Source organism: Agelaius tricolor, unplaced genomic scaffold, assembly GCF_023055355.1.
Source record: "Agelaius tricolor isolate 1412-34295 unplaced genomic scaffold, bAgeTri1.0.p SCAF_2, whole genome shotgun sequence".
NCBI lineage: Eukaryota > Metazoa > Chordata > Aves > Passeriformes > Icteridae > Agelaius > Agelaius tricolor.
In genome coordinates, this window is record NW_027269262.1 from 74,895,320 (window position 1) to 74,905,209 (window position 9,890).

Below are 9,890 nucleotides of genomic sequence, written 5' to 3' on the forward strand. Positions count from 1 at the left end.
CTCGGGGTGTTCCTTCTCTGGCTTCTGCCCTGGGGTGACATTCCCAGGGCTGAGCACACTTGCTGCTGCAATGGCCCCTTGACAGCCCACACCTCTGCCTGCTCCAGGGCACAGGCAGGGCCTGCAGCACCCTGACACCCTCACCCACCTCTGCCCCCTTCCCCAGCCCACTTGCCAAAAGCCTCTGTGCTCAAGGGGTTTGGGATGCTCATGCTTGCAGGGGCATACCTAAACAGTTCGGCTGCTGGCTGACCTGTGCCTGGGCAACCACTGCTTCTTAGTGCTGCTTAAACTGTTCAAACTTAAACAAAATTAAAAAAAAAAAACAACCAAAAAACCAAAACCAAAAAACCCTGTCATTTCCAACCCTGACACAAATATTCTCATTTTTTTCACCCTCCTTCTGCCTGCCTGCCAGAACTTCTCCTCCAGAGTTTATTTAACCCAGTCCTGCTCTGGCTCCTTCACTGGTTCAGTCTTTTTTGGGAGCCAGACAAAAGTTCTCACCCAGCCTTAACTCTCCCCCTGCGGCAGACTGCTGCCCCCCGCCTCCGCTCCAGAGGACAAACTCAGTTTTCTTTGGGTCTCTGGAGAGGAAGAGAAGCAATACTTATTATTATTCCTTCCCACCATGCTTCCCACCAGCTCCAGCTGGTTCCCAGGTCCCTGCAGGAGTGGCAGACATTAGGACATTTTGCCCTTGTACTTGCTCCAAGTTCAAGGATGAGCACTTCTTTTTGAGCTCCTCAAAATCTGGACAGTGCCTGTGAGTCACTGCATCCTCCAAAGTTGTTTCATTGACACTTACTGGTAATAACTGACCACATAAACTGCACCTTACATATAAAAGTGCAAAGCTATGGACAGCATTGAAACAAGAATTTTCTACAGATTAAAAAAAAAAAATAGAGTGCTCTGAAGTTGGCCACATTATTAGTTTTTAAACACCTTGGAAATATTGCCTTCTATTAATTCTATTTCTTTTTTTCTGCTTGAATAATAGATATTGTATACTGGCATGACTTTCACACCTGTAGGAACAACTAGGAAGTAATTAGTAAAAGCTGAAGTGCTTTAAATATATGATTCTTACAAGAAAAGGGTAGACATGTGAAAGCTCTCCTGATTTATATCCACAAATTCTTAGAATAGCTTTATACATTGACAGGAGGACAAATTTTAAAAACAACATTGATGACTTTGGACTCCAGTTTTGCCAAGAATAATATCACACAAGAAGTCCAGTGATGAAATGTGCTGAGAATATGTCCTCTGGCACTGCTCCTTTCCATGGCTCCTCCTCCAAGCATGCAGCATCTCATTAAAATGTGTACAAATGGCAAAAGATGTTTCAGTGCTTTCCAATTCTTTTTTACAAGATTAGAGACTTATCAGGCTTTTGATTATCTCCAGGATTAATGGCATACATTAATTAAACTGTCATTATGCCTCTTTTTCCACCCTTTGTAAATATAAACTTGAAAAGTAAGAACAAGATTTTTATCTGTGTTTATGGAACAAATGCCACAGGACAGCAGCTTTGGGAGGTGGGGAACATGTGCTGATTCCACGTTTTGAAGGAGAGTTCATCAGCCCTCACAGTACACACACGTAGCCACTGCTGTGCCCGTTAATGGGATAAAGGTGGGGCAGCCCCTGGGGGCATGGGGATGGGTGGGCAGGGCTGTGTGCCAGCAGCACGGCTGGGGTGGCTGTGCCATGCAGCTGGCTGGAGCCACTGGCATGTCCCCTCCCGTGTCTGGGGGACAGATCTGGGGAATGCAGAGAGAAATGGGTTTTCACCCAAAAAATGGCTCTGCAGTGAGCTGCGCTGTTGTGGCAGGCAAGCACCATGTGCAGGAGCAGAGAGAGAACTGAGGTGGGATTAGGAAACTGGCTGATAAAGAGCAACTGGTTTTGGCTGAAAGCAGATGGGTACTCTTCCAGTCCCTCTGTGTAGCAGCTAATCCTAAATGAACCTCGCTAAGAGTTTGAGAAGACTTTATTTTAAAATAAATAAACACATTTATTCATAGTGTTATTTTCCACAGATTGGCCAGAACTGGGAGCTGAAATTAGCTAACTGCTTATACAAACTAGGGTAAGGAGCAAATGTAATCCACAGAGTCACCACTGCTTCTAGACACCAGAGATCTTTCACTCAGTCTTTAAATGACATTCCAATGCCATTCAGCCAGACAGAGAAGTTCTCCTTCCCTCTTGATTGACTTTAGGTCTTGAACAGAGGACTCAGAAATCTGCTGCTTCAATTGTCAGACAAAGTCCCAGAGCTACAAGTCTGTGCCACAGCAAGGGACCATCCTTTCAGCTTAAAATACTCAGTGATTCTGGGATCCTCTATGGACAGAGCTCAGAAAAATGAAGCACCACAGGCTATGACCAAAGCGTTACAATGGTGTACATGAGCGTCCATTAGTGCAGTAAAATACCACAGAAACATTCAGCAAGATGGACAGCATGATCATGCTAAGGACCCTAAGCCAGGAAAAATGCTTCCAGTTTTTTGATTGCATATTCCAAAAGAAAAACAGAAGATTAGAGGCAAACCAGCAGCAGCTCTTTGAACTCATTGCTGGACAGCATGTTCCTTCACTGATAGTGAAAGACTGTACAGCACAGGGAGACAAACTGCTGAGCCTGTTCTGTTTACAGCTTCAGGGCCACAGATGGGTGAAGGGTACAGCTGCAAAAAGATATTCTGCCACAGATGAGCTCAAGGGGAAGAAGTGTCTTGTGTTTGCAGCTAGCATGACAACTTTTATTGCCCACTTACGTCTGGTTATGACATCAGTATTAAAAGTGGGGGTTAAGCAAGCACCATCTCACCATTCCTGAATCATTCCATAATGCTGAATATGGTCAAGAAATGTGTTTCTACAGCTTCCTTTTCCAGTTCACTATTCCTCAGGACTAACATTAACATGAAAATCCTCGAAGGGAGGTGTAGATCTAGCACATGATTCCTGGCTCTCAGAACTGACCAAAAAGAAGGTGGGATATGGAGACCAGGGGAGATCCCTCTGGTGCATTAATCCCATCACCAAGTGAAAAGAGCTGCAGTCCAGTGCTGGCAGCCAGCACAGGAACACACCTCCTGTTGTTTCTCCACCTGCCAGAAACAGCCCCTTTGAAGATTTCACACCCTGAGGCCTTCATTGCAGAACTACATGCCTACATTTGAATTATTTCCATTGTTTGGCAACGCTGAAGTGATGCAACAGCTGAATCCATAAGACATTTCCTCATGTGAGGTTCACAGAGGGTTTATCCCATCCCTCTGTGCAGTACAGTTGAGCTCACCTGTGCTGCTTGTCCCTTCCCAGCAAAGTGACATGTCTGTGCTCACTCAACACAGAAAGGCCATTGTGGAAAAGCAGTGGAGGACTGGTAGTACCAGAGTGATGCCAGTAATGACTTGATTTGCCTTAGTTATAACTCAAGAAGACTTTTGAAATAACTTGTCCCACCCAGCTGAGCAGATTGACAAGAGGTGGGGACTGGCAGAGCTGCTGCTGTGCTGCTTTCACACATTCAGTCTGGACAGCAAAGGGTTACCAGCAGAGGTAGTGGTGGGAAATCAGCAGGCAGAAGGAAGAGGAAGGCAGCACCAAGCAAGACACACCAAAAACAATGAGAGCAGAAGCATAGAAATGTAGCTCCACTTGAAGACCTGAATGAGTGGACAGGCCTGAAGGCTGTGCAGCCCCTCAGAACCATCCTGTCCCTCCTGCCTGGAAGGATGTGAGTGAAATTCAGGCTGCACATGCATCCTTCTGGATCTGGTGGCCACAGAGGGATTAGAGGCAGCAAAGTGCCAGGGACTTCAGAAGCCAAGTGATTTCCAGCTGCCACCCCTCTTGAGCTCCTTTTGCTGGTGGCTGCTGCTGCCAGACCTGACTGAGAAGGCGCCTGTTTTTCTTTCATTTTTGGTCAACATCTGAAAGGTTACAGATTTTTTTTCTTGCCCTTTGGATCACTCTGTTGATGTTAAGATCTACTCTTATGAAACTTTTTCCATTTCCCCGGGAAATATTTTGTGTTAATATATTCTTATCCTTTCCTTATTGATTTTATCTGCATCAGACTTTTGCCAAGTCTAATTTTTAGAGCCTTACGTTTATTGTCTTAGGTCCCAGTTGTTGTTAAGTGTTTTGCTGGGCTCTTTTTTTTTTTTTTTCCATGATGCACAGTGCACTTCTTTTAAGTGAGGCACAGCTAAGAGGGGTTTATTATTTCAGTGTAAGTCAGACTGTTAGTGTGGGCTAGCAGACTGGATAAATGTGTAAGAAACAGAGCATATTCCTATGTGCTTACATCAGGGGGCTGAGGCCAAAAGAAAGCGAAATGAATTATTTTAACTAATTAGTTAAAATAAGAAGGAAAAGAGAAGGGGATACATGTGAAGCCCTAGGCAGTGACTGTTTTTACTCATTCTTCTGGCTATGTGGGTTTGAGCATCAATAAACCATTTTGTACAAACAAGTAATTTAGTCACAAATACCTTGTATTTTAGGAACAGCCTGGATGCTGGGCCTGAAGTTTTGTCACTTGCTATTGCCTCTTGCCTTTCCAGAGCTCTGTGATGGTGCAGGACAGGATGGCCCCAGGGACAGCAGGTGAATACCCCAAGCTGGGGCGTGCTATTGTCCACCCTTTGTATTGGTCATTTCTTTGCTTTGCAGTCATCAGCCCATGTGGGATGCCATTTTTAAGGCCTAGCTCCTGGAATCTGGAAGCAGGTGCCTTCTCTGCCAGGTGCACACCTCATCTGCAAAAACCAAACCTGACAAGAAATGCCTTTCAAGTGAACTCATGGAATTCCATCACCTGCCTGGGGCTGTGGACATGCCCTGGAGAGCCCTCACTGGGCCCTTGGCTCAGGCAGAGCCTCCAGCAGCTCATCCAACACAGCTCCTGCCAGGCTGTTTGTGTGGATGGTGTCCCCATCTCTGATGACAAAGACAGACTGGGCAAAGGTCTGGCATTAGCAGCAGGGAGCAACAGTGGCAGTGCCGTGGTGGCCCAAGGTGCCCCAGCACCCCCTGAGAGACAAGAGCCCTGCCTGGGAAAGCATTAATGCCAGGGAGTGAGGGAGGGAGGGAGGGAGCGGGAGACTGAGCTTGGCCAGAGACTCTGAAATGCCAAGTGACTCAGTGGGTGCCACGTAAAGGATGTTCAGATTCCAGGGGAGAGGAAAGAGCTGTTTTCCCAGAAGCTCAGGGAGGTGTTATCACAGCAGAGCTGTGATGATAGCCATTTTCCCAGAATATTGGGAGTGAAAGATACCCTGGATAGTAAATGTTATTGATACCAGCAATCTCCAGAGCCTGTTTGATTTGCAAGGGCCTATCACCCAGCCTTGGTCTGCCTTTGATGTGCGTTCCTGCACATGCACAAAGCACATTCATTTCCTTTTCCAGTGTTTCATTTGCTGCTAGGAAATCTCTCAGCCCCTCAGACAGGCCTGTGGCTATTAAACCAGTGTTTTAAACCAGTTTTCACATTACTGAGAGCCTTAAAGAAACTCTGCTATCTTTCTGCTGCACTGCATACCGGTGTTTTACCATGATGGAGAGAGTTAAAAATTCCCACAGTAGAACCTATGGCTTATTTTCAGAAATTAGCCACCATCATCATTGCAACTACACAAAATATTCATCTGAAAATTGACTTCTTGCAAAAACCCACTGTGAAGCCCCATTTTCTAACACTGCAGTATAAAACAGTGCTTCCTTCTCCCTCAGAGGAGTCAGAGGGTGCCACCAAAGCACACAACAGGAAGAAAAGAAAAAGGTACAACTCAATTATAGTCTGAAGGTGCTCTTAAAATGTGCAGATTTCCATGTGGAAATGTTAGCTGCAGGTAGTATTAACAAAGAAGTGTTTCCATAAAACGCTTTCACAAGAAGCATCCCTGTAAAAACTAACATTTAAGGGAGACACAGCAGCTCTCTGTCATCATGCTGTTTCCTGTGCCACTTCTTGTGCCATTTTTTGTCATCACATAATGCTTACAGCAGAATGACTATAACCAGCCTGCCAGGGGCATTACTGTTTCTCAGGGTGCACCACTATGCCTTCAGAGATTGGTGGCATGAAAAGACAGGCAAACAAGTTGCAATTTATATCTGCTACCAGGAATGTACAGTGGACTAGATGAAACCAGAGGAAAGCAGAGGTAATGGAAGTAGACAGGGCTTGCAAAAGAACAAGCTGGGACCAAAGCCAGGGTGGAATTGTGGACAAAGCAGGTCCACGTTTGAGGATCAGGTCATGATTCAAAATTTCAGTGTGCCTTGAGCATGGTACATCCAATGGGAAAGCAGGAGTGCAGTCTGGAGTGACAAAAATGTCAGGAAACCTTAAAAGCAGGAGGGTGGGGAAGAGAGCATTTGGAGCAGGGTAAACAGGTCTGAGCACTCCCTGGTGCCTGTGAGCCCTAAGCCTAGTGCTGAGCCTGCTCTGAGGAACACTCAGTACCCTGCTGGCCTACAGGCAGCGCTCAGCAGCTCCTGGGGATGCCCACAAAGCCTGGGCAGACCCTTCCTGGCCTGTGGATGTGGGAGCTGGTGGCACTGCCCTCTGGGCTTCAAGATGTGTGGAACTATAAAGCCATCATGACCATGGGAGGTGTCATATAAAGAGAGTCACAACCATGAGTAATGGGAGAGGAAAACAAAGAGATGAGAGCAAGCAGGAAAGGGTTCAGCTGAGTAATGGGACAGCCTCTCCTGGAGCCTTGTATTGCTAGGCAAGAAAACACAGTGCTTTAGCTGAAAACAGGTTCAGATAACACTGACAAGTCGTTCTGTGTTTTGAGGACTTCCAACACTCAGATGCCAGCTGAAAAATGAAGAGCTTTAAAAGAGAAGCAATGCAAATATTCTTGACAAACTTCCTTGGCATGGTGGCAGATCAGCTGTGCTTTGTTGGGGATTCAGATGCAGCCAGTAAGTTCAGAGTGGAAGAAGGGAAAATCCCAAGCTGACAAAGAAGCACTTTGGAAAATGAAGACATGGAAGCATTGTTCTGAGCAAGCCTGGCCAAGGGTTAGGTATACAGCATATCACACTGATGATGGTGGTGTCACCTAACACTGATTTCCAACACAGGGGACTAGCTGACAGAACAATGTAGAGAGATTTGCAGATAACATTTAGAAGAATAAGGATTTACCACCATGTAGAAGAAATCAGCCCGAAATGATTCTGACCAACACTGCAGGGCACCAGATACCCTAAAGGGCAGTGGGGAATCCTTGCATGCAGCCATCCTTTTCCGAGGATGGTGTCATCAGGTATGGTCTTGTGAGGAAGGCAGCTCAAAGATGATTTCTGAAAACAGGGAGACTGATGTCTGGATGGAATGGAGTGCTGCAGGCCTTTGTGATCTCAGGTATTACATGAGCCAATAGATATTCAGATCTCTGGTTCATATGTCTTGCTATCAGAAATTATCCATGTTCCAGGATTTCTAATGCAATCTGTACATCCAGGATTAAAACTGACCTTATTGTAACAGAACAGCCTTCAAGTCTTAATTGAAATCACAGGTAGCTGTTTTAGTCTGCCAAGATGGGGCAGATCTAGGATCTACTGGGAGTTTTACTGGAACTCTCTTACTAGGATAATCCCAGCAGAATGACCTCTGTAAATTGAACATTTTTTCACCGTTGGAACTGGGAGGTCTCAGAAGAGTGTAACTTGCATTTTCCCTTTACTCAGCATCTGTCTTGATGTTTTGATTACTTGTCTGATAAGTTAAAGAAATCTAAACACCGAGGAGAGCCAGGACCATCCTGCCTGTTGCTTTGATATCCCAGATTTAACTGCAGCATTAGATGAGTCTGTTCCCACAAGAAGAGTTCTGATGGGTTTAAATGTGCACCTCCAGGGGTGAAGTGATCATCTGCTTTGGCTGCTCCATGGCAAAATGGACTTCCCTAAAACATGAAATCTCCATTTGGGAGACTACAACTAGAGGGGCTACTCACTTGAAAAGCCTTTGATGAACTGGTAACACACATCAAAAAGATAGACTATATTTTTTAGTTGATTGGAGCAGCATCCAAGCTCCCAACATCAAAACAATGATCCAGAAGAAGAATGTCTATGGTCTCTTGGAAGATACTATGCAGAAATACCACTTATACCACTATTCTGTCACTTATTTTGGATTAGATTGACAGATGACATTGAAAAAGATGTCTTAGGGCAAAGGGAATACAAAAATTACTCTAGTTTTTCAAGAAAATAGGTGATTATTGTATTATGTCCCTATACAGCAACCTAGTGAAAACACTACGGAAAATACTTGAAACATTATTTGAAACATTCCATTATTATTATGGAAAATACTTGAAACATACTTGAAGCATTCCAAGACACTTGGGTACTTAAAGATACCAACATTTGTGTATGAGGAGTAGAATATGGTCTTCCATTTATTGCTCTGATAAATGCAGGCGTGTTCCCTGAAAGCCAACTTACATTGTACTACTTCCTGCTATCCTTGAAATACTTAATTTCTGAAGACTGCAGAATCTCATTGTTTACATCAATGAACTTGCCCTTAGTATGAATTTCACCTCTCACTAGCAAACTCCAGAACATCCCTGGATGCACCAGCAAGGAATGGTATTTTCTTGTTCATAGAGTAGGAAAAATATGCCTTTAATGTTGTTAACTCAATAGAACCACGTGATATTATGTATGGTAATGCATCAGCTGCTCCAAGATTTGACAGAATAACTGCAGTGTCTCCCATCCCCCAAAATAATGTTTTGATTAGTGTTTCTAGCTTTCTAAACCCAGGCCAAGGAGCATTCTAGCCTGGGCATGGTGTCAAGTGTCTTGGCTGTGGTAATGTGGTATGACATTAAACAACAACAGCTGAATGGGAATCAGGAGAGGCTGCAAGGAGGAAACTTCTCACATGTAGGATCTGTCACTACCTGTGGGACATTGAGGGCACTGAGAGAGCTCTAAGATCATGCCACTTAACTGCAGTACACAGGGAGTGGAAAGGAGTTTCTTTGGCTGACCAGACTGGGCCAAACAAGAGGAAAACAATTAATAAAGGGTATAAATGGGTATTTAGACTTCCCTGCAACAACTGGGGAAAAAATGTAAGGGATGAAAAAATTCAATGATGGAATTTAAATTATTTTTTTTAGGTCAGGAGTAGAGATATTGCCAGGAATGGATGTGATGACAAAGATGACAAGAGGAGTTACCTGACAGGAGCTATTTATGCATGAAGCCCCCCCTGATGGAACAGAGCACCCACAGGCAAGTAGTAGCACCGAATATGGACAGGACACACATCATTGTGTGAGAAAGGGAGCAGGAGAAGTGTAGTATCAAGAGAAGAAAACAAACAGTGAGGAAGGAAAAGTAAAAGTTTATACAGGAGTACAAAGCAGAAATAAAGCACTGAAGAGGATATGGTTACACTGAAAAACAGAAGAGCAATTTTGTTGACCAAAATAGAGTAAGACAGAAAAGATACAATCTCCAGAAATGGAGCAGAGAACGTGTGGCAGACCATCAGTGTCTATCTTAGTCATCAAACTGAACCAGAGTTTAGGATGTGACTCAGAGTGGTGTAATCATGAACTTCCCAAGGTCTGCTTGAAGAACTGGATCTTAGCTGCTCCTAGGTATACTAGCCAGGAGATGCTTTCAAAAAGCTGCTGAACAAACAAAAGCAATATACAAAAGCAATACTATTTTAGACTTGACTTCAGTAAGTAGGAGGAAATTATAAAAGGCCTGATTATAAAATATAACTTTAGCTAAAATATTAAACATTCATATTTTCTGGAAAGACTGCCAAATATAAGTCAATAAACAAAAATTACAAGTCCA